At 39.2% G+C, this 23,820-nt stretch overlaps 1 protein-coding gene across 2 annotated transcripts in view; it reads left to right on the top strand.

The window, feature by feature from the left end:
• The window catches only part of COL8A1 (collagen type VIII alpha 1 chain), a 157,782-nt gene that overhangs the window by 90,883 nt on the left and 43,079 nt on the right, over positions 1-23,820 (top strand). For both annotated transcript variants that reach the window (XM_020916739.2, XM_020916738.2), the window contains exon 2: positions 7,449-7,567. The gene's annotated coding sequence lies outside the window, so the exon portion shown is untranslated. The remainder of the gene's footprint in view (positions 1-7,448; positions 7,568-23,820) is intronic.

The following is a 23,820-nucleotide window of genomic DNA, read 5'->3' as shown; positions in this document are numbered from 1 at the left end:
ATTTTTATAAAAAGTTAGCTGAAGGGTGAAGGCATTCCTTCAGATGGGCGGAGAAAGGGAAATGGTCTGCCCACCCCTTCCTCCAGCTCTCCAAACATTATTAATGAAACCAAATCAGATGTACCACTCAGTGGGACTGTGAAAATAGCCTCCAGGCACCTTATCCAATTGTCTTCTAAAGCCCTGACATTTCTAAACCACTCAAATACACAGTTATTATGCAAATCTTATGCCCAACTTAATAACACTATAAAATCAATTAACATTTTCCACGCTCTAGACAACTGCCATGAATCAGCACAGTAAAATATAGTGTCCCTTGAAAAACTTGGAACTAAACCCTGGGATAATGTCAGTGGGATAAGAATAGGCAGTTCTTCTATTTTGCTGGTTCCTGATTCATCAGTCTTCTTTAATATTGTGTGAGACAACAGGAGGTCTCTTCTCATGGCCTCACTCACGTGTTGCACACTTCTCAGGATTAAATGAGTCTGTGCAATTAACACAGCTAGCAAGGAGACTCGCCCAAAGGACATGTTTAATAAATGTGTATTTCCCATCCCTTCAAGAATCATAAGAATGTGGCCTGCCTGCTTTGTGGAGGAAATTATAAACTAGTAAGGATAGGCTATGTTGAAACACATATCAAAACTTGTGCTTGAGTGTCTGAATGTTATATCACTTCTGAAATGGTGTAGCCTATTTATAAATAGCAATTCAGATTTTTCTCATGAATTTTATAGAAACAGATCTCATTTCTGTAGAATCTTGTAATCATAGTTGGCCACTGAGACCCAGCCACTAAGGTTCCTGCAATTCCAAAGAGAGTGACACCAAGAGGAACAGTTTTAACTCTCATCCACTCAAGGGGACAATTAAGACATCTCCTCATTCCAGAGGTTTGTATTAAACCAGCCTCAAAAGATGAAACTCTGTTTTCAACACTTTCTATGCTGAAAGGGAAGTTTTTCTAGACATGTTCCTTACCCAGTGAATAAATCATATGTTCAGCAGCAAAAAAAAAACATTGGTGGGAGGTGCACATTCTTCAAGTCAAACCAAGGAGCCTGTTGAGTGGTGTTCTAGTTTTCAAAGTATCTGATTTGACAAGGGAGCTCTCATCACAGTCCTGAAATGATTTTACAATGTTGTGATTTTGTGCTGGCTGTTTCTTTTTTTTTTTAATTGAAGCAATGTACTTTAATCAGAACCATCAAAGCTTTGAAAAATGCCCATATAATATACAATGTCTAGGTTTTTTTTTTTTAATGGTTTCAAATGCTGTGTCTTCTGCATGGCTGTTTTGTATTTCAAAAGTACAAAAAGTATTTGCAAGGCATCCAGCAAATATTTATGAATCACCTAGCATGTGCCCATCCTAGTTCCAATCACAAGGGATGTTGTTTGTTGTTTAGACACCAAGTCACGTCTGCCTCTTTTGTGACCCCGTGGACCATAGCCCAGCCAGGCTCTTCTGTCCCTGGGATTTCCCAGACAAGAATACTAGAGTCAGTTGTCATTTCCTTCTCCGGGGGATCTTCTTGACCCAGAGATCCAACCGCACATCTCCTGTATTGGCAGGCAGGTTCTTTACCACTGAGCCATGAAGGAAGGCAAGGCATGTTACTAAGAATGAAACAAACAAGTTCTCTGCTCTCAAGGAGTGGGGAGAGAGGAAGGTTGCTCTTGAGGCAGACTATGAACGGATAATATGTATGATGAAGTAGGGAGTATACAAGGGTTACTGTGTGATGAAAGAGAATTAGAGATACATGAAAATGAGTGGCTGACTTTAGATTAGATGGTCAAGAAAAACCTCTCTGCAGAAGTGACCTGTAAGTGGAGATTTAAATGAAGAGCCCAGCATTCAGGGTTCTGCAGAAAGAGCATTCCCGACATGGGAAGAGTAGAGGTCTGAAGACGGGGACCTGTACGATATTTCCCACAAGGAGAAGGCCAGTGTGGCTGCAGAATAAAGGGCAAGGGGGAAAGAGGTGTGCGGGAATGGGGAGGTCGGCGGAGTAAGAATTACATGGGGCCTGGCAGCGAGAAAAGCAGTTTAGATTTTATCTAAGTGCTGTGGGATTTCTTTGGTAGCTCAGCTGGTAAAGAATCCGCCTACAATGCAAGAGGCCCTGGTTGGATCCCTGGGTCAGAAAGATCCCCTGGAGAAGGCAACAGCTACCCACTCCAGTATTCTTGCCTGGAGAATTCCAATGGACAGAGGTGTCTGGCAGGCTAAGTACTGAGGGGAGCTATTAGGTGCAAGAGTGGGGGTGTTAAGCGGCTGAATGGGGGATCAGATTTTTTCAAAATTCACCTCATCTGCTGTGTTTGTCGGCAGAGCAAAAGTAGATACATTTTTCATGCAATTGGAACCACGGAAGAGTTATGCATAAGGAAATTTGGAGGGAAAGTGAGGGTGGGTGAGGCTGGCGAGGCTGTGGCGGGAGGCACCCTGAGGGCAGTTAAGTCCAGAGCCGGGGTCTGAGGAGGAGAAGCCAGTGGTCCTTATACAGGCTGACAGGAAGCAGTCAGCCTCCCGCACCCCCGAGCGCCCAGAACTGCCCTGTGGCTGTCTGGTCCTTCGAGTGCAGGAGCCAGATGAAATGTGGGAAATGGAAAGACAATGTGACCGTCTCAATCGGGTAGAACAAGCCCCAGGAGGCTGTTCGAAGTGTAGTGAGAAGCCTGGGTACCAACCTGCGGCTGAAGCCACGTTCCCGGGCATCCTGGAGATGCGGCCCAGCATCCCTGACGGGGGTCTGAGGGCTATGCCCCGGGCCCTACCCTCGTGACATCGCCTGGATGCTACAGATGGAGAAAAGCCTTCTACCCGGGTCAGGAGCTCCTGAGGAACGCCTGCAGGCCCGGGCCTGACTGTCAGACGGTGCGCTGTCTCGGGGCCCAGCTAGTCTGAGCTCCTGGCCTTGAAGCAGCGCGGCCAGCCCCATGCTGCGTTCCGGAGCTGCGCCTCTGCGCCGCCGGATGGCTAGAATCATGGCAACCGATGCCGCTTCGCTTTATTAACAACAAATTCCTTATCTCCGGCAAGTTCAAAGGTCTCTCCCCGCTGACCTGGGTTTGGATCATCACCCCACAGCTTCCTCCCTCCTCGGTGACATCAGCCAGGAGACCGAGGAGACTCCTTGGACTTTCTGTTCTGCCAGCCCTGATGCTGCAGAGTGTCTCTCTGTCCCAGGCCAGCAGCTTTGCAGACGTGATGGGCAGCCCAAAGGCCTTTCACCGAAAGAAGTAGAGGCAAGACCCGAACCCGGGTTTGTCGGAGGAGGAAGACCCTTCTGACCTTAACTCTGAATGTACTCCGAAGGAAGAAGGTATCACAGGAAACAGCTCAGTTCTGCAAACAGTCTCAGCCTCCTGGAATTACTTCAGTAGCGTCCCTCCACACCGCAGGTATTGCTGCCTCTCAATTAGAAATCTTCCGCAGCTGTCTTGCTGGAGGTTAGAGCTTGGACTTAAAGAGAAGAGCTGCGTTACATGTTTTCCATCCTTCAGGCTTGGGAACCCCTGCTGGCTCCGCGGTGAAGAATCTGCCTGCAGTGAAAGAACCGAAGGTTGGATCCCTAGGTCCGGAAGATCCCCTGGAGAAGGAAATTGCAACCCACTCTGGGAAATCCCATGGCCAGAGGAGCCTGGTGAGCGACAGTTCATGGGGTCCCAAGAGTCAGACACAACTTAGCGACTAAACGACCAGCAAAATTCAGACTCAACGGAAGGCCAGTTTTGAGCTGAGACACGTTGCAAGTAATTGTATAGATTGGCATGTCCTAGTTTAAAGGGTGACAGAGGTTTCTGGTTTTTCCTTGTCCTTGGGCAAAAACAGGTTCTAAATGAACGACCAACTTCACGGCATTAAACTCGGACATATTTCTTTATTTTCCAGAAAATCTGTACTATGTACACTCCACTTTACCCAAACCAATGTTTAATATTTATTTTATTTTTGCCAGTTTGATAACCAAAATTTTAACCATGTGTAATTCACATTTCCTTTACTTAGTAGGTTGAACATTTTTTACATTTTTTTTAGCCTTTTTATTTTTCTTTTGTGAATTTTGTGTTCATTTAATTGCTCATTTTTTAACACAATGTTACAGTTCTTTCCCCTGATAATTCCTAAGAGCTCTTTCTATACAAAGGATATTGACTGTCAATTTCTCAAACAACTTCACAGGGTGTCTTTTACATTCAATTTCTTAAATTTTTACTGTAAAAACAGCACACATACATGCAGGTATTCTCCAGTTTTCTATCGCTGCATAACAAGCCACATGAAAATGTAGTGGCTTTAAAATAACCAACGTTTTGTTGTATCTCACAATTTTATGGGTCTCAGCTGGGAGCTTTTTCTCTCCCGGCTTATTTACCTGATAGATTGGCTGACTTGGAGGGCCTCACAAGGCTTCACTCGCACATTCACTGCCATGGCATGGCAGTGGAATGCCATGGGATGGAAGGAAGTCTGAGCTCTGCCAGAATTGCCCCTGGAGCACCTAAACCTGGCTGTTCCCGCAAGGTGGCCTAGGGGTAGTCAGACCCGCTCAGAATTCCAAAAGACAGTATTCTAGAAACCAGGTAGCAATTGCTCTTTCCTCACGCAGACTCAGAAGTTACACAGTGTCAGGTCCACTGTGCTCTATTGGCCAAAGCAGCCATAAACCCTTCCAGATTTAACTGGGAGGGAAAAGAAAGGTGGGTTAAACAATCTGTGACTGTTTCGAACTTCCATAGCAATTAAATATTTTAAAGATTAAAACAAATTCCACTTCACCTTTCGTTTGCTTATAATGTTTTTAAAGAGCAACTGGTTTTTAAGTACTTAATTAATTTCTTTCTTCTTCTTTGTGATTTCTTCCATTGCTTTGTAATTCATTTTTAAAAATTATTTTCATACTGTATGTCTAAAATATTAAGGATGTTATCAGTTACTATATTCAGAGAAATGACTATATGGCCTTTAGATGCTTTAAGTACTATGTATTCTGGCTGCATTCATTTACTATAGTTTTTAATCCTTAAATTTCCATCAGTGATACATTGGAAAATTCATCTAAAAATTTAGGTTAACCATACATTTAATTATTCAGTTGCTCTAGACAGTGAGGGAAGTGTGGCTAAATAGTTCTTGCTTAGTTCTTTGCACTTTTCTGGTTCATTCTTCCAAAATGAACTGAAACACAATGAGCTACATTTGGTCTGTGGAGATGGTGCTCAAATTTTGAAAAAATTGATTCATTTCATAAATGTGATTGTAGCACTCTTTCTTACAGTGTTCTGAGTGGTAAAGCAAAAAAAAAAAAAAGTGTCCTCCCATAACAGCATTTAATTGGCATTAGTTTAAAGGACATTCTTCTAGTTAATAAAGAGGAAAGAACTCTATGTTAACATATATTGTAAAAACTTAATAAATGCTAAATGATGATGGTCATCTCATGTTCTAAAAATTTAGATTGAGATCTTTTCAGTTATTTTCTGTTTCCAATGGTGCATTTCAAAAACTGCTTTTGCCATCTCAGTATGGAACTGTGAAAGCTGTGTGGCAAGAAGTAAATTGAATAAGATGTATGACACACATAATCACCATCTTCAGTGTTTCCATTTATCCTGTGTGTCTTTCTCCTATTTTCTTTTCACCACATTCAGGAAAAGAAAAAGGAATTTTGGAAGAAGAAAACACTGGGAAAAATTTTATTGTCTAATGCAGTTAATCACAAGGGTGTGGTTTCATATCTTTTTTTTTTCTAACATTTTATCTCCAGCACTAAGCATTGTGCCTTTTGCATAGTAGCGCTCAATGAATATTTAGTGAAGAATGACTTGGGTAGAGGCACAAACGTATTTACCAGCCTGTTCCTGTGATCTAGTTTGAAACTGGAGAGTTTCTTTTTCATGGAGGCAGCTGCATTTATGGAGTATCTCTTCTATATCTGTCCCCACTGCCTGCCAGTCATACCACACAAACAATGGATTGGGAAAGTCAAGCCCTTGAGTCCATTTACAGCCTGAACTCTATTATGGGAGATCACTTGAGATGCCACAGTTTCTACACACAACGTGTTCTCAGATCATCTATGGTTAACCCAAACTTTAACTTTATGTCAGAATATCCCCAAGTTGAGCCAAAATTCAGAATGCTCCTGGGTCCACTCTTCTGACACAAGCTCGGGTGTCAGAGCCTGGGCCTTGCGTTTGGGGACTATAAGATGTATGTTCCTTCAGCAACTAGAACCATTCAAGTCCTTCCTCATTTTGTGTCGAACACAAAATATATGTAAACTCCAGAATTATACTCGTCAATACAGTAGCCATTACCCACAAGTGAATATTTAAATCTGAATTAATTAAAATTAAATAAAACTAAAAATTCACTTCCCCAATTGCACTAGCCACATTTCAAGTGCTTAATAGCCATTTGTGGCTAGTGGCTATCATATTGAACATTGCAAAATGTGAACATTTCCTTTATCACAGAAAGTTTTACTGAATAGTACTGCTCTAGAATATATCACTTATGTCACATTGCAGAAATTCTAAATTAGAAACCCAATTCTGCATTTATTTCCTAATCAACTAATCCTGGCTTTCAAATCTTTTTAAGTGTCTAAAGTTTCCCTGTTTAAATCATTTTTTGAACATCAAATATAAATAATATTTCCTAAACAAGTTTCTGTGACATGTACCAAAACAAAATAGAGACTAATATGCGAAACACAGAGTTAAATTTCCAAAATTCTGATTAAATGAGGAGAAGTGTCCATATGCCTTGTAAAAAGTCTAAATTACAGATGGTTTATAAAGTATATTCTAATTAAAAATCTCAAACAAAAACCTGAAAGTGCTGCTGAATTAAAGTTCTACCAGACCTGGTTTGATAAATAAGAGAATAATTTCTAACTCAAATACTATTGTATGCAAATTAGATGGAACTATGTTGATGGCAGAGATCACTTTTCTTAAATTAACCTGACATTGTTCCCTGAGGTATTACTTCCATAAATTTCCTCCCACTGTAGCAATTGCCCACATCCTTTCTAAATTATCTGCAATCTGTATTAACAGAAATTAAATTAATGGGAACCTAGTGCATAATATAACCATGAAAAGCAATAAACATACACAGGAAATGTTTATTTGGATAAAAATTATATATGTGATAGTGTTTGAAAATAAATAAGCACCTATTTGCATACATAAAAATGCACAAAATTATTCTCTCTCCTAATCAGCATACAAATATCTCTAATATCAACTAAATATTCACTTAAATTCTGGTCCATAACAGCATCTTTTATTGCAGTGTGTATTTATACATTGCTATAATGTAATTTCTCCTATGATCCCAGAACAGTGCACTTTGATGATAATCCAGATTCTTCTTGTCTTTCCAACTGAGTAAAAGTATTCTCTTTTTTTTTCTACCTCAGAGGCTGTTCTGGAAGTGGAGCAGCATCTGGGGAAGGGACGGAAACCAGCCCCACACGTGCGCCCGGGAGGCACAAGCAAGGACAGCGGTCCTGGACTCCGCAGGCGGCCAAGTCTAAATGTAAGTGTGAGACGCCGCGGAGGGCACTGCGGCCTGGGGGCTGGGGGTCCGCAGGCGCTGCGGTGCCCCTGCAGAAGTCACTGGCTCTTCTGGGAGCGCGGGGACTGCTGGGCTGTCCAGCCTGCCTGCTTGTCCTGTTTCCCACCCTCACCTCCACTGCAAAAGCCTGCAAACCGCCGCTACTAATGCCAGGTTTTAAAATCCCTGAGAGTAAAATACATGTGCAGAGTGTGATTCGAGCTGATTTTTAAGCCGAGGCATGCTGAATAGAGTCTTAAAATAATCATTTCCATAGGACCTGACTAGGTATCCAAGTGTTCGCCAGATGCTAGCAGCTAGATTTGCAGAGGAAAATTGCTAACTTAAGCTTCTTTTCATGATTCAGCAGAGGGTTTTAAGTAATAAAAGATCTGGAGATTTGTAAAATAAATAATTCTAGCGCAAATGGGAAAATTAAAATAATCTTATCATCTCCCAGTCATGTCTGTATGTGCTTTTCTACCATCATCAAATTTCTCTTAATTGTGCCAATTTTTTTTTTTTTTCTGGCTGATACTTTATAGTTTTACGTTATGAGTTGTAATGAAGAAATGATTCCTTTCAGATGACTGAAGTGACATGTACTAAATTTTCCTAAAGACAATCTAGGATGTATGAAACAGAGCATGGTGTAACAAATATGGTTTTATTCATATGCAATATTGAATATATCAACAGTGAAAAATAGTAACAGCATGACAGAATCTCTTTTATTCCTTAATAGATCTCTCAGTAGAAGCAATTAAAATATAAAGTAAATCATTAAGTTTTGAACTTCGACAGAAAAAAATTATATCCATTTCTGACAAGTAGACATTATCTCATAGTATCCACAGCCATCTCATGCTTATTACCCTTGCCTGGTCTTAAGTGTGACTTTTGGACACACAACTCCATGTTTCCTAATATTTAATAGTACAATGGCTTTTTATAGTCTATTTAATTTTATTTAGTAATTTAAAGAATGAAGAGTTTAGATTCCTCAGATTTTTGTGTTCTTGCTGGAGATGCACTTGAACAAAAAGAAAAACAGCATCTCTCCCTATACTTAATGCCACATGACCACATCCTGTCTAGAATGAATCTATTCAGAGTTCCTGAAGAAATGCAAATACATTATTCATTTTCCTAATGTATCATATTTTTTTACTACAGGTACCACTAATTATTTTGGCTGCATTCTGTCAAGCCCAGATATTAATTGAATGAAATATTTATAATGTAAAACCATTGAATAAAAAATATATGCTCACTTAAGCAACAGGTTGTAGAACTCAAGCCAATCTCACATTTTGGAGAAGCTGAAGAAGGAGGCATGATGTGGGTTACATTCATAATGTCAGGGTAAGGTTCTGAACTCAACCCAGAGAAACTTGGTAATTGTTACTAAAGCTCGGCTACTTCTGGCTTTGTTGTAACAAAATCTTGCCACCAAGGGCATTGATGGGTTCACACAGTAAAAAATTGCAATAATAATGTTCAAGTAAATCATAAAAATACAGAAGGTGGTTATTATAGGGAAGAGGAAAGGAAAGTTATAAAGTTACGATGGAAATATCAAAATACATTTTTTGAACTTTTAAAAAATTAAACTTTTTTTCTAAACTAGGGTGTAAAAGCAAGAAAATGTAACATTTGTTCAATAAATGATTTCACTCAGTGATCAACAGCAATCATTCAACAAGTGAAAATAAAAATTATATTTATTCAATGTAGTCATCAGTTCAGGCAGAACTGAAGCTTATGATAGTTTTCTAGTAAAAAAAAAATAGATAACCAGATGAAAGTCATTTTTAAGAAGGAATTTTGACTGAAAAGGAAATAAAGAACTTCTTGAGTGCATTCTTCTTGGCAAAAATGAACTTGGCTTATGCTTAATTTCACATAGTATAAAGATAAATATATTATGTGGTTTTTAAGTTCCAGGAAGAAATTCATTGAAACAAATGTAGAAAATGACCCTAAAATTTTAAATATGAAAACTATAATAAACTTACAATTAGGGAAATAGATCATAATAACTAATCTGCTATGTGCCCTCCAAAAGTAAAGAAGATAGCTTTTTAAATTATTTTTTGGAAAATCTGGAATTTTCTTTCTGATCATCTTTATATCTTCCAAAAATATAGATTTCTGAATCATATATCATAGAAAGTTTGTTAGGCTCCATATTTTTCCTCAAGTTAAAGAATGTATTTCTGAATGACGATTATCATAGAAACAAAGTCCATTTGCTCCTTAAAAAATACTTGATGTGTCTTACGCACAGTAAGCACCAAATAATATGGTGAATTGAACTAAATTATTTCCACTTTCTGTTCAGAGATTAGTGTGTCTCTTGGACTGACACTAGAGAGGTGGTGTCTCACACATGGGGATTAATGAGTTACATCTGTAACCAAAAATGTCCATGGAAAACCTGATAAATTGATCCATATCTGTTTTATTAATCAAGCCCAGTACAGAAGGGCTTTCTTGTGGTTATACTATATTTTGGAGATAAATAGAGTGGGGAAACCACAGGTCAATTTAGAAGTTGTTTGAAACGCTGAAGAACATATGGTTCTATTACAGGACAGCAATAAAGTCAATCCTTGATGGTTGTAGTGCTGATATTTAAGTATATAAATATCCTCAATGTATCATTTTACTGAAGAACATTATGACAGTGTCTAAGAAGACCCTAACCATTTAATATGTAATTTATTTCTTGGTGCCACTCTATTCCTTCCTAATTTTTCTTTACATAAAAATGTTTTTTGTTTGTTTGTTTGTTTTTAAGCTAGCATATTTTGAACAGCCTTTAGTTGAAGCAGATGGCTAGAAGTCAGAAGTCCCAGATTCTATCCTTGATTCTCCTACCAACTGGGAAGGTGGCCTTGGGCAAGTCATGAGAGTAAATCTACAATAAAAGAGAGCTATAATGCCTTACATATGTCTGGTGCTTTATGATCTTACATAGCATTTTCAAATACAATGTATTATTTAAATCTTCCTCACAGCATTCTAAGAGGAGCCTAGCAGTTATTAACAGTCCCTGTTACAGAGAGTAGAAATTTGAGACCCAGAGACACTAAATCACTTGTCATCTCAATATCAAATGTCAGAGCCAGAAGCAGACATGTATGATGATTCCAGGCTGGTCTATGTCTCATACACCACACTACCATGCTGCAGGACCTGCAAAGCTGAACTCTCCAATATCATAGCCATGAGCCATAGGTGGTGATATAATACTTGATGTGGCCAGTCCCAACTGAGACATACATTGGGCATAAAATACAGTATTTCTAAGACCTAGAACAAAAAAAATCAGAGTGTAAACCATCTCATTAATATTTTTACATTGATTTTGATGTGGATCAAAATAATATTTTTTATATCTTCAGTTCAATAAACTGTATGATTAAAATTAATCTCACCTGTCCCCTTAACTCCTTTAACTGGCTGCTAGAAAATGTCGAGTCACACTATGGCTCACAGTGTTTCTCTTGGTCAGAGCTGGACTAGAGGATTCCCTTGGTCAGAGCCCACAGGCTGGATTTCACGGTCCTGGACTTCTTTATACACCTGCCGTGATGTGGCTGAGACTAATTTCCAAAACTTCTGTCAAACGCAGAGCAGTGTAGATTTGCAGTAATGATTTAGTAATTCTCACCATCTTCCACTGGCAGGGAAAAAGTCAGACTTTATTAGTCGATGCCTCAAATTGCTCATTCATTAAAAGGTCTCATTTTGTACTTGCTGAATGCTTGGAAAGCTTAGAGTAAACATACCTTGGAAAGAAGAATCAACTATATTTGTGACTCTGAAGCACAGCTTATTTTTAAATGTGCTCCCATTAACATTATGAGTGAATGAGACACTGGGTGACTAGGTGATACAAGTAATGTAAAATAATAAATATATATAAATTTATTATAAAATGTAGTATATTTTATTCCTCCTACCAACTCTTTAAGATATTTTATATATAATCCCCAAAGAAGTAGCTTATTTCTGTTTTGAAAAATCTAAGTGAAAGTCCTCAGGAAAAATGGTAAATTAAAATTTCTTATTTAGCAGAAAAATACATATAGTAAAAAAAAAAAAAAAACAGCTCAAATTACTGAAAACTAACATCTATTTGGCATTTATTATGTAGTCTTGGGCACTATATTAAGAGTTAAATCAAGATTATCTCATTTAGAGATTTGAAGATTAGCAACAATGAGCAGAAATATAGTTCTTAAGTATCACTGCCTCTTACTTTCATGCTGTTTGAAGTCACAATGTGAGCTATGGAGACAATATTAGAATATAAGGTAATGTTGAGCAATAAGATAAAAAAATCAGCGTTCAAAGAGGGTACAAGGTAGTAGAACATGTTTTTGAAAAATAGTTGCTATTGTTTAGTCACTAAGCTGGGTCCCACTCTTGGAGACCCCATGGACTGTAGCCCGCCAGGCTCCTCCCTCCATGGGATTCTCCAGGCAAGAGTACCGGAGTGGGTTGCCATGCCCTCCTCCAGGGGATCTTCCCGACCCAGGGATCGAACCACGTTTCCTGCTTTGCACCAGGGAAGCCTTCTGAAACATACATACTTATAAACAAGATTATATAAAGGAGGAATTACTCTTCACTTTCTAAAGGTTTCTTTATGGTACAATAGAAATCTTTACAACAACGTTCTCCAAGGTGTTAAAATTTACCTATTATTGACAAAGCAAAAGTCCCATTTAAACAAAATATAACTATATGAGTCCAGAGATTTGTTTCCCTCTATGCATTATAACCACCTGGAGGATTCAACCTTAAATATTTTCTGGAAAAATAAGAAATGAATATAAATAAACTAAAAGGGGATTTAAATCAAAACGGCACTGATAATTACAAAACAGTGAAAACTAAAGAGCTTTATAACTTTTTATACAATAAAAATAAAATGCTACCTTTGAAGGTTGACAATAAAAATTGTATATGTAAAAACTGTAATATGTAAGCTAATTACATATTAATAGTTTTAAAGATTTCAAATTGTTACCAATTTCTTAATGTTCATGCTTACTTGGAATGAAATAAAAAGAAAAATAGTAACACTAGCCAACTCTGGGTAGCAGAATTTTAGATATTTCTGTCCATATTTATACTTTTTTTATAATCATTCTTGAATAAACATGTACTGCTTTTACAATAAGTGAATAGAAAAGTTGTAATCAACTCCAAAAATGACTGCAAATAAGAAAGACAAAATTATCTTGGTGAGAGGCTGGTGTAAAACGCAAATTTTGTTCTCAACCATAAAATTTTTAAATAATTATATATTTTATAGGTTCTTCTTTTGAGGAATTGTTGCCCTTCCTTTGATTCAAAATAAAACATCCTGTGAACTATTATTCAGTTTCTCTAGATAGGATAAAACCTAGGTTGGAGTTTCTAGATTTTCTTAAGAAAGCAGTTTCCCCTCAGCCATGTACTTGAGTATAAAGATCAGGGTAGTAATATGTGCACTTAAAGTGAAAAGTTGTTACTACAGCAGCGAGAAGAGCAGAGCGTCGTGTGAAGTGCACCTCTCCTATAAAACAAACTGGCTATCGGTCATTTCTAATGGTGTCTACAGGCTGGCCTTCGTCTTAGACCTTGAGATGTGTAAGACGTCATGTGAGAATATGTTATATAATCATATCTCTGAGCAGGATAGTGATCGTAGGGATCCTAAAAAATAGTGGAATACAGAGCTGTTTTAGGCTTCCATTTCAAGTATTCATAGAGAAATAGTTGGTCATCGAACTTCTTTGATAATAACAACACTAAAATTTAACTACAAAGAAAACTCAGAAATGAGTTTCTTGTGCCATTTAATCATTAAATCGTAAATCCACAGACCATTAGAGCTGAAAGGGGCTTTCTAGATTATCTCATCCAATACCAACATTCTACAGATGAGAAAACTAAGGAGCATAAAAATTATTTTCTCAGGAAAAAATGAAATCACTGAAAAGTATCCCAAAGTATCTAGGAATTTCTGGAAGCTTACCTAAGAAAGGGGAGAAGGAAATGGCAACCCACTCCAGTGTTCTTGCCTGGAGAATCCCAGGAACAGAGGAGCCTGGTGGGCTGCCGTCTATGGGGTCGCACAGAGTCGGAGACGGCTGAAGTGACTTAGTATGTGTGCATGCATTGGAGCAGGAAATGGCAACCCACTCTAGTGTTCTTCCCTGGAGAATCCCAGGGACAGAGGAGCCTGGTGGGCTGCCGTCAATGGGGTCACACGGAGTCAAACACGACTGAAGTGACTTAGCAGCAGCAGCAGTACCTAAGAAAGGCTAGGTATTTCAAATGCTACCAGAACTTGATAGTTTAGTTGTGCATACTCCTGTGCAAGAAAGAAGACATACTAATGTTGACCAATATTTATATCATATGTTAAAAGCACATTTCCAGTGAATCCCTATAAAGTAAAAACCAAAAGCATAACAAAGCCAATGATTTCAGACCAGATCACTCACTCCTTACTCAGCTTCCTTTCTTCAGTGAGTTAAATAATTGAAAGGAACTTTCTTTGCCACTTTTCAGATACAAATTGTTTGTTATCATGAGAAATTGGCTACTCCCACAGTTGCTGGTAGACCAAAAAATAATGGAACATTCATTCCTAGAGTTTAAAAAGAATGTCAAAATCCTCCTGATTTTATGCATTTATGAAAGCATGCTTATAATAAAATTGTATGTATTAAAAACATATTCCTCATCCCTCTCCTAAAAAAATACATCCTACACATTATAGAGATTCTCCTGGAACAAGTAAATATTAAGGCTCTTTTTTCTAAATTTGTCTAAGAAACTGATATAGTAACACTTGATTGTAAGGGAAATAGAACAGTGCATGCAATCCATAAAATGGGAATAAGAGTAGATTCTCACAGAACTGTTTAAGGATTAAATCAATAACAGATGTAAAATGCTTAGTACAGTATGTGGACCATAGTTAACATTCGCTAAGTTCAGATGGTAGTCACAGTAGTGAGATTACTTAAAACACACTAGCTCCTCCACACATACCTTTCCCCTCTAGCAAACCAAACTCCTGAGATCCCCTCTTTGTTCCGTGGCCCCTTGCCCTCACACGTGCTGACCCCTCTTTCCACATGCTCCTTCCCTACTTCCCCTGGCGGAAGTTTCAGCTCTGAAACTTCCTCCTCTTACTTGTCTTGCCTCATCCCTCTGCCTGAGTTGGCTGCTTTCACTCATTTCCCAGGGTGCCCCGTAACATGCCTCTTCTAAGGACTGAATCCAGAGAAGGCGATGGCACCCCACTCCAGTCCTCTTGCCTGGAAAATCCCATGGGCTGAGGGACCTGGTGGGCCGCAGTCCATGGGGTCGCGAAGAGTCGGACACGACTGAGCGACTTCTCTTTCACTTTTCACTTTCATGCATTGGAGAAGGCAATGGCACCCCACTCCAGTGTTCTTGCCTGGAGAATCCCGGGGACGGGGGAGCCTGGTGGGCTGCCGTCTATGGGGTCGCACAGAGTCGGACACGACTGACGCGACTTAGCAGCAGCAGCAGCGATTGAATCGTGACTTTTTTTTTTTAAGCTTGATTTCTCACCTCTAACACACACACATACACACTGAACTGGAAATGCATCACACTCAATTGCACAAACATTTTTGTATCCCTATAGAAACATCTATTTAAATGAATGAACTGTGTAAATGAATGAACTGTGTAAATATACAAGTGGGTTTTTTTTTTCTTCATAAGTAGTTATGAGGCTAGAATGTATATCTTCTGACCTCAGTTTTGAAAGGGAAAGAGGGCGAAACGTGTCGTGGGAAACGCTGGGGACATGGCTCCACAGTCCTGGCCCTGCCACAAGACTAACCCTGTGGTCTTCAAGAGTCATTTAACTCTCTGGGCTCACTCTCCTTAGTAGAATGAATGAATTGGGCAAAATGGTCTCTGAAGACCCACTCAATGCCAACTTTTAAGTGATGCTAAACATTGGTTCATCTCAGTGGTTCTCAAACTTTAGTAGAGATCAGCATCATCCAGTGGGCTTGTGAAAATACCGATTCCTGGTCAGCGGGTCTGAGAGGGAGCCCCAGAATTTGCATATCTAGCAAGTTCCCAGGTGATGCTGAGGCTGCTATGGGGAGTGGGGGGCGCCCACACTTCCAGAACCAGTGATTAATCTTCTTAACACAGGGTATCCTGACCGGAACAGTTCTGTTAAAGGCCCAGCTTGTGGGGAAGGGGCAGCCGGAGATCACAATGCTGCCCTGCACAGAAAACAAATTCCAGAGTTTGATCCGTTAAAACCGACTGCTTCTCAAGTCATAGTGGATCACAGTCGCCATCTAGTGACAGTTTTCAGTTACTGCATCTAGAGACTACAGAATGAACGGATGCTTTCATTGGGAAACTATTTTTTACAGAAGTGTTTAAGATGAGAACTTCCGAGAACAGGCTCTAATGTACGCTGGTCTTGTCTACACTTGTACCTCGGCACTGTAGAAATAAACAGGCCCATATCACTTACGATGTGCTAGGCACTGTTCTAACATAGTATCTGTGTTGTTATTCACAGCAACCCAATAATATAGACACAATTATTACACCCACTTTATAGACAGGAACTATAGCTACAGATATGCGAAGAAATTAAGCTTTCCTGAGGCTGCCCAGCCAGTAGAGTGGTAGAGCTGGGATTGAACCTAGACAGTTGCTGGAGAGATCCTGATTTAGCCAGTCTTTCTTGTATCATCCATTTAAATGCACAGGTAATGGAAACAGCTGATACCTATACAGTAGCCCCACCTTTATCACGGTTTTGTTTTCTACAGTTTGTTACAGTCAACCACCATCTGAAAACATCAAATGGAAAATTCCAGAAATAAACAATTCATACGGTTTAAACTGCAGCATGATGAAATCTTGTGCCCTCTTGCCCCAACCCACCCAAGACAGTATTAATCTTATCCCTTTGCCCATTAGTTAGTCGTTTAAGAGCCGGTTCAGTTATCAGATCAACCGGGGTGGTATCTCAGTGCTGTGTTCAAGTCACACTTATTTTACCCAATAATGACCTCAGAGACCCAGAGCAGTTATGCTGGTAATTAGGACATGCCTAAGCCTCGAGGGCCGCAGTCCATGGGGTCACAAAAAGTCAGACACGACTGAGCAACTCAGCACAGCACAAGAGGAGCTATAAAGTGTTTCTTCTAAATTATAAAGGGGAAGCTCTTGGCTTCATGAGGAAAAAAGAAAACATGCTGAGACTGCTAAGATCTACAGTAAAAACAAATCTTCTATCTATGAAATTGTGAAGAAGAAAAAAGAAATCCATGCAAGTTTTGCAGTCACACTATAAACTATAAAAATTATGGCCCCAGTGTGTGATAAGTACGCAATTAATATGGAAAAGACATGAACTTTGTACAATAAGATATTTTGAGAGAGAGACCACATTTACATAACTTTCATTATACCATATTATTATAATTGTCCTATTTTGTTATTAGTTTCCATTGTTAATCTCTTCCTGTGATTAATTTATAAACTTTATCATAGGTATGTAGATATAGGAAAAAACATAGTCCATAGGGCTTGGTACTATCCAAGGTTTCAGGCATCCAGTGGGGTCTTGAACCGTATCCCCCACAGATAAGGGGGTACTCCTATGAACAGGTACCAGCTCCCAGATATGGGTTTGAAATTTTTATAAAATATATATTGAAGCAATTAATTTTTTTCAATTCTTCCAAATGAAATCAGCTTATGTGTAATAACTAAAGAAATGTTTCTACCTACAAAAGATACCACAATGCAAAAACAGGAGAAGCAACTTGGAATCAACTTTGCACTTGCTCTGCCACTTTGGTCAGGATGCTTAACCTCTCTGGGCCCTGCTTCCTTCATCTGTGAAGTAGAAAAAGTTAAAATGTAATTTACATGGCTGGAAGTTCTTTAAAGCTAGATTACATTTTTGAGTCACTACTCAACTTGTGCAGTGAATGTGGTCATGAGAGCAAATAGGGAGACAGTGGGTAGTAACCAGACTAGTTTTTTCTCAAATTGTCCTGCACAGAGGAAAGGCAACAGGACCGCAGGTTTGATGTCCTGGTTGATTATGCAGAAGTGCTAGGGGTAATAATGACACTCGCGGTGAATGCAGAGAAGTAAGGAGCTCAATAATGGAGGTCTGTGTTTCATTCTTCTTCCTGGGTGCTGGCCTCAGCCTATATACCTGAACTCGACACCCTTGTGTCCCTGCCTTCCAAGAGTCCTCATAAAAGCACTTTTGCTTTAGAAAAGCTGAATCTTTGCTGGGTGGATTGAGGTCTAACCGCACCCCCCCCCCCCACTCCAGACTTCTTTTATCAGAGATTTCCTTGGATTTAAAAACCTGGTCGCTGCTAATCCTTTTAACTCCCTATCTAAGACTTCTCAGTTACCAAACCATGTCTAACCTCAATAACTACAAGATCGTTATCAAACCAAAATATTGACACTAGTGGTACAGAGATACACATGTTGGCTATTGCTTGGTGCTGAGTTCTGACCAGAGAGAGAAATGAATATTTCCAGCACCTGATATAGGATCTTTTGGACAGAAACACATGAATGTAATTATGTATTACAATGTACATACTTTTCCTTCAAAGAGCTCAAGTTTCTATAAGGTTACTTTTAAAATAAAGATACTCGAAATAAGGTAAGGTAATGGTGCCTAAGTAATAGTGACTCAGGCAAAGTCTTTATGGAGAGATCCTAAAACTTGCTGATGTCAAAAATGTTTCCTCAGTATCTAAAACAGTCAAACTCACAGGAATGGAATGGTAATTGCCAGGGACTGAGGGGAGAAAAACTGGAGAGTTGCTGTTCAGTGGGCACAAAGGTTCAGTTATGTGAGATGAGTAAGTTTTAGAGATCTGCTGGAGAGCACTGTATTGATGGGTAATGATGTTATGTGTGCGCGCCTAGCCACTCAGTCGTGTCCGACTCTTTCCGACACCATGGACTGTGCCTGTCGGGCTCCTCTGTCCATGGAATTTTCCAGGCAATAATACTGGAGTGGGTTGCCATTTCCTACTTCATAATGATGCTGTATTATATCTTTGAGAACTTAAGAGATTAGATCTTGTGTTATCTGTTCCTACCATGAAAGAAAGAAAGGGGGGAGGAAAGAAGAAAGGAACAAAAGATTGTTACTGTCCATGTAAGGCAGACTTTAAAATCTAATTACTTTGAGATTCTGTTTTTTAGGGAAATAGGACTCGTTTTCAACATTATTCTTTGTGATCCATGCAATGTCATATAACCAGTACCAGCTTTCTTCAAAATGTATATTTAAAACACTATGCATTTATCAAAATAAGTATTAAATTTTAAAAGAACTACAGAGGCTCTCATAATTTCTGATGCAAAATAAATACATAAACCAAAAGAACATCTCCTAAACTTTGAGCTTGAGCAACCAGGATTAAGTGGTAATATCATTTTCCAAAATAGGGAAGCCTAGGGTAAAATTAGTTTTCTGAAACTTATAAACCTCTACTTGTATTAGTTAATTCAATTTCAGGATCAATTTTTTTAAGTGAAAGGAATTTTTAATTCCAGAGGTTCTGGGATATGTCGCCACCTTTTCAAGTTTGAACCACGTTTGGCAACAGTGATATTCCACTGCCACGTGGACTCCACTCTGAGAGAGAATCCTAAACCAGGCAATCAGCCTGATCCAGTGTGATGTTGCTAGATGTTCTTTTATAAAATAGTTTCAAAGACCCATGACTAGAGAATTACAAACTCATGCCTTCCGTTTAGGACATGTTTATAAATATGCATAATGGAAGCCTAGCTCTCCACTCTTTCAAGAAGTACAAGGTAAAAGTCCATGGTTCAGTTCAAAGGAATGTTAAATATCAGCCTGAGATTTATACTCTTGGGAAAGAATGTTACAGTGGAAAAAAAAAAGGGAAGAAATGTGCTTGGTTTGTGAGCCAGTGGCTCTTTTGTGAGAACCAGTGTCCTGAACTTCCAGGCAGCCGGGTCATACTGAGCATGGCCACAAAGGGTCTGGGGACAGTGCCATGACGTCATGATTGCTAAGACAAGGAAATGCTTTGAGGGTGTAGCCAAAATCACCGTAAATCTGCATAAAGTCAAAACTAAGTAAACAGTATTTTTCAAATAGATACTGGAATTATTTGATTTACATGCAAAGTAAACCAAAGGAACCCCAAATTCCAAGGAAATACGGTTTCTTTGTCAGGTCCCCTCTTTTTCAGAGAATGCCTCCTTTACCACATTGTAGCATGTCTGATGGCTACTATTATAATTATCTATAAATTGTTTATAGATAAAGACATGACATTCTAACAGCATATAAAGCAAGGACCTTTCTGTCTTCTCTATTGTTTTGTCCCCAGAAATTAGACTGGTTCTTGGCATACAGGTAGGACTCAGCACATTTTTGTCGAATGAATGAACAAAACCTGGAATAAATTGCGAAGTCAAAGGAAAACACAGGAAGTAAAAAGGAATCTTCTCTTCCTAATTGTTTTTATGTAAAAAGCCATATTGTTAGCTGAAATCTAATAAAAATTACAAGAGAAAATTTTCTTTCTGGGGAGCAGCTCTTATCTAATGTACTTTTTTTTCTCAGCTGCCATCCTTGGGATTGCCCCACATATTTACAGTATACATTGGCATTGACAGAGCATAATAGATCTTTATCTTGAGTTTCACCGGTTTTTATGTAGTCTACACACTTCACCCCATCTTTATCATCTTTGACAAGTGAGCATCACCAAACTGAAGAGTTAAACAAAAAGTTGAATAATTGACAGGCTGGCAACCACAAGTGTTCATTTCTTTTGACCACCCACTCAATTCTAAGATTCTAATTTGCCTTAAATTTACATCAGTTCACTCTTCTTTAATTTTATTTTTTTTTTTTACATCAGTCCATTCACCCTAACCAGCTCTGACCTCAAGTTCAAGGGGAGCCTTTTTTCAATTGCTGTCATTCTATCTGGCCACAGGAATTGTGAAGCAATGGATTGAAGCTAGTAGACAGAAAAATATGAAACAAAAAAGGAAGTATCCTTTTAGGAAAGTTGATGAGAAAACAGAAGCCTCAAACATCTAAGGTATGGACCTGTCTGGAATCTGGTCTGGATTTTAGAGGCCATTATCACTCAGCCTCAACTGGATCCACATGAATCTATTCTTGTATCCAATGTTCTTTGAGATCCTTAACTCAAAGACCTTTTAGAAATGTTTACAAGTCATTCTAAAGTGAGAAAGTGAATAGGATACATTCTAGTAGAAAGTCAAGGGGAGAGAAAGCAAATCTTTCCCATCCCATTTTTGGTGACATTACAATGTAAAAATAGATTTGGGGAGGAGCCTAGGGGAGGAATTTCAGTTAAGCTACTACTTACAAGTAGGATTTCTTCCAGGCTACAGGAGTCTTTGGCAAACGTTGGTTGGCACATTCTTCCTAAAAGGTAAAAGCCTTTTTCTCCCTCTTTGGCAGGTTTTAAATGATACTTAAGAGTGTCAGGCAAACCTTCCAAACCATGACCAAAAGCAGGTTAATCCAAAACACACAGCATCCTCAGCCAGCTCAAGATCAACAAAACAAAACTAGGCCTGGGGATTAGAGGATGTTAATTGTGAAATATAATCCCATGATATTTATGGCTCCAGAGACTGAACACAGCTACTCCTGAGCACAAGAAGTACTCCTTCCACTGGGGCCATTGCTTATATTTTGATGCTCTTAGTTCAGTTCAGTCGCTCAGTTGTGTCCGACTCTTTGCAACCCCATGAACTCCAGCATTCCAGGCCTCCCTGTCCATCACCAACTCCCAGAGTCCACCCAAACCTATGTCCATTGAGTCAGTGATGCCATCCAACCATCTCATCCTCCGTTCTCCCCTTCTCCTCCTGCCCTCAATCTTTCTCAGCATCAGGGTCTTTTCAAATGAGTCAGCTCTTCGCATCAGCTGGCCAAAGTATTGGAGCTTCAGCTTCAGCATCAGTCCCTCCAATGAACACCCAGGACTGATCTCCTTTAGGATGGACTGGTTGGATCTTCTTGCAGTCCAAGGGACTCTTAAGAGTCTTCTCCACACCACAGTTCAAAAGCATCAATTCTTTGGCACTCAACTTTCTTTATAGTCCAACTCTCACATCCATACATAACCACTAGAAAAACCATAGCCTTGACTAGATGGACCTTTGTTGGCAAAGTGATGTCTCTGCTTTTTAATATGCTCTCTAGGTTGGTCATAACTTTCCTTCCAAGGAGTAAGCATCTTTTAATTTCATGGCTGCAGTCACCATCTGCAGTCATTTTGGAGCCCCAAAAAATAAAGTCTGACACTGTTTCCACTGTTTCCCCATCTATTTGCCATGAAGTGATGGGACCGGATGCCATGATCTTAGTTTTCTGAATGTTGAGCTTTAAGCCAACTTTTTCACTCTCCTCTTTCACTTTCATCAAGAGGCTATTTAGTTCTTCTTTACTTTTGGTCATAAGGGTGGTGTCATCTGCATTTCTGAGGTTACTGATATTTCTCCCAGCTATCTTGATTCCAGCTTGTGCTTCCTTCCAGCCCAGTGTTTCTCATGATGTACTCTGCACATAAGTTAAATAAGCAGGGTGACAATATTCAGCCTTGACGTACTCCTTTTCCTATTTGGAACCAGCCTGTTGTTCCATGTCCAGTTCTAAATGTTGCTTCCTGACCTGCATACAGGTTTCTCAAGAGGCAGGTCAGGTGGTCTGGTATTCCCATCTCTTTCAGAATTTTCCACAGCTTATTGTGATCCACATAGTCAAAAGCTTTGGCATAGTCAATAAAGCAGAAATAGATGTTTTCCTGGAACTCTCTTGCTTTTTCAATGATCCAGTGGATGTTGGCAATTCAATGTCTGGTTCCTCTGCCTTTTCTAAAACCAGCTTGAACATCTGGAAGTTCACGGTTCACGTATTGTTGAAGCCTGGCTTGGAGAATTTTGGAGCATTACTTTACTAGCATGTGTGGGTACCATATTGAAAAGAACCAATTAGCTACAATCTGTGCAATAGGATTGTGGTTCTCAGACTTTTGTGGGCCTATCCATCAGCTGGAGTATGCTTGTAGAAAATCCAGTGTTTGGTCCTCGCCTTGAGCCTGTCTAGTTAGACTCCTCCCTAGGGGAGGAGAACAGGAATAAGGGAGACCAATGAGAGAGATGCAGTGCTTCTACCAGCATTCACTAAGAGTCACTGCACTGGGGTGTGGAGCCAGTTCCATGAACTCAGAATTCTCTCCAGCTCTAGTTCCTGCACCTAACATTGGCTGGAACCTGCTAGATACTTGATGACTATTGAATGAATTAAAGACAGTGAGCATTTATGGATACCAGGCACTGTTGTAAGCACTCTGCACATATTAAGCCATTTAATACTCACAATAAAGGCCTATCATTAGCTTTGACACTTTCTGGGCACTATGCTCATACTCTGTCCAAAGTCAAGTGACATGTCCTTTGTTGCATTCAGTTGCCACCTCCTCAGGAAAACCCTCCCTGACAGCCTTCTAAAGTAGCATCAGAAACAAACAAACAAACAAACAAAATATAACAGAGTAGCATCAGTCTTACACCCACCCCATCACAAGATCCTGTTCCTCTTCTTTACAGCATTTGCCTCTGTCTAAAATACCTGGTTTGGTTTTTGGTTGTTTTAAATTTTTTTTATTTTTTTCTTTTTTTAGTGACTTCCTTCAGTAAAATATTGGGTTGGCAAAAAAGTTCATTCAGGTTTTTCTGTACCATCTTACAGAAAAATCCAAATGAACTTTTTAGCCAAAACAATATATGCTCCACGAGGACAGAAATCTTGCAGGTTTTGTCACTGTATCTTTAATGCGTGTCTCATAGTAGATATCAAAGAAACATTTAAATGAATACATGTTAAAAATGCACAGTAAATGTTAAATAAAGGAGTTGTGTTTGCTATGTAATTTCTTCATTCTCTCAGAGATTCCAAAACTATGGTAAGTGTAAAAAGCAAAAAAAAGAAAAAGAAAAGAAAAACCTCTAACCCAAAAATGTCCTGAAGGTGGTTTCCTGATCTACCTTGTCCCAAGTCAGAGATTGGACATGAGAAAAAGGGAGAACCAGTAAGGGTTTAAACGAAAAGTCTGGAAGATTTTTTTAACCCTAGGGTGTCA

Source organism: Odocoileus virginianus, chromosome 25 (assembly GCF_023699985.2).
Source record: "Odocoileus virginianus isolate 20LAN1187 ecotype Illinois chromosome 25, Ovbor_1.2, whole genome shotgun sequence".
Lineage (NCBI taxonomy): Eukaryota > Metazoa > Chordata > Mammalia > Artiodactyla > Cervidae > Odocoileus > Odocoileus virginianus.
This window is presented reverse-complemented; position numbering and strand designations above follow the sequence as displayed.